Raw genomic sequence first — 2,500 nt, 5'->3', positions numbered from 1 at the left:
TTAAATCCATTTGATAACATTACGTTGTCAAATTTCAAGTGCCACTGCAACGGCGCTTGTTTCAATCCATAGAGGGATTTAACCAGTTTGCATACCTTTTTCTCTTGTCCAAGTACTACAAAACCTTCAGGTTGTTCCATATAGATTTCATCTTCAAGGTCACCATTTAGAAACGCAGTCTTAACATCCATTTGATGAATCTCAAGATTGTGCACAGCTGCAATCGCGAGAAGCACTCGAATTGATGTAATTCTCGTTACAGGTGAGTAGGTATCGAAGAAATCGTACCCTTCCTTTTGTTTAAAGCCTTTGACTACCAGTCGAGCTTTATACTTATCTACTGTTCCATCGGCCTTAAACTTTCTTTTAAGGACCCATTTGCATCCTAAAGGTTTAGCACCTTCAGGTAGATCAACCAACACCCACGTGTGGTTTAGCAAAATTGAATCAATTTCGCTTTGAACAGCTTCTTTCCAATGCAACCCGTCTGGGCCAGCAAAGGCTACTTTTATAGACGTTGGTTCTTCATCCAACATAAAAGCAATATAGTCAGGACCATATGTCTTTGGTGTTCTGACCCTGCTACCACGTCTTGGTACCGCATCGTTTGGATCAGGCCTTGTTCGCTTGCGCGATTCTCGCTCTTCATCCACTGATTTAGAACTAGTGGCTTCATCCTCAATTCTCGTCTCAGAATTGGGTGCAATATTTTCCTTTTCTTTGTGAGGAAATATATTTTCAAGAAATACAGCATTTCTTGACTCGATTGTTGTTCCCACGGTCACAGTCGGTATTTCAGACTTGTGGACAACAAATCGATATGCACTACTATTAAGTGTATACCCAATAAAGATACAATCAACCGTTTTAGGACCGATTGTAACTTCTTTGGGCGGAGGAACCATTACCTTAGCCAAACACCCCCACACTTTGAGGTATTTGTAGGATGGCTTCCTTCCCTTCCACAGCTCATAAGGAGTGACGTCCTTACCTTTGAGTGGGATTTTGTTTAGGATGTAGTTGGCTGTCAAAACAGCTTCCCCCCACATGTTCTGGGGCATCCCCGAACTGATCAGTAACGCATTCATCATCTCTTTGAGAGTTCGATTCTTGCGTTCTGCAACACCATTAGATTGTGGTGAGTATGGTGCAGTCGTTTGGTGAATTATACCACTTGCGTTGCATAATTCCTCAAACGGGGCTACGTATTCACCCCCTCTATCACTTCGAATCATTTTGATTTTACATCCAAGTTGATTCTCGACTTCGTTCTTATAATTTTTGAACGCTTCTATTGCTTCGTCTTTACTTCTTAAAAGATAGACATAACAATATCTTGTGCAATCATCTATGAATGTGATAAAGTATTTTTTACCACCTCTCGTTTGCACCAATTTTAAGTCACATACGTCCGTGTGAATTAATTCAAGGGGTTTCGTGTTCCGTTCAACCGAATGAAACGGTAACTTAGTCATTTTCGCCTCAAGACAAGTTTTACATTTGTTTTGAGTTTCTACTTCATTTGCCTTTAGTAAATCTAGACTTACTAATCTTTTAATGGCATTTTAATTTACATGTCCCAATCTTTTGTGCCACAAGTTAGAACACTCAGCCAAATAAGAAGAAGTAGATGCATTCTTGTTATTAGCCAAAGGCTTAGGGACATGGCGTACAGCTACACTAAGCTTGAAAAGTCCGTCGGTTACAAAGCCTTTTCCGAGTGACTTTCCAAACTTGTACAAAGAAAACCTATCAGATTCAAATACAAGTTTAAACCCTTATTCACTAGTATTGATCCTGACACTAGGTTCTTCCGGATGTCCGGGACATGCAGCACATCCTTCAAAGTGATGGTGACGCCGGACGTCATCATGAGGATCACGTCTCCAATGCCGAGGACTTGAGACGAGGCTTGATTCCCCATATTGATCTTCCTCCCTTCAACAGCGGTGTAGGAGGCGAACTTGCTCTTATGGGCACAGACGTGGGCAGTAGCTCCAGTGTCGATGTACCAGCCACCTTTGTTATCAACAAGATTGACTTCTTCCGTGACCACAGCAACAAGGTCACTTTCATCCCAGTCCTTGAACTCTTTTTCAACAACGTGGGCAGCCGGCTTCTTCTTCGGCTTGCGGCAGTCCTTGGAAATATGGCCAGGTTTGCCACAGTTGTAGCAGTTGCCTTCAACCTTCCTCGTAGGCTGCTTCCTCTTGCCCTTGTCCTTTTGCAGTTGGACGGGAGCGTTTGTTGGAGGGACCGCCCCGCTCCAACAGATTGGCCTTAGCAACAGGTGGGCCATTGCCCTTAGCCATACCATCGCGTTTGCGCACGTCTGACTCGATGCGCAGCTTCACGATCAAGTCTTCAAGATTCATCTCCTTTCGCTTGTGCTTAAGGTAGCCCTTGAAGTCCTTCCAGCCGGGTGGAAGTTTTTCAATGACCGTGCCCGCCGCGAAAGCTTCAGGCAGGGCCATTCCCTCAGCGGCGAGGTCGTGGATGA

The sequence above is a fragment of the Salvia splendens genome, unplaced genomic scaffold, assembly GCF_004379255.2.
Source record: "Salvia splendens isolate huo1 unplaced genomic scaffold, SspV2 ctg782, whole genome shotgun sequence".
In the NCBI taxonomy this organism is placed as follows: domain Eukaryota; kingdom Viridiplantae; phylum Streptophyta; class Magnoliopsida; order Lamiales; family Lamiaceae; genus Salvia; species Salvia splendens.
This window is presented reverse-complemented; position numbering follows the sequence as displayed.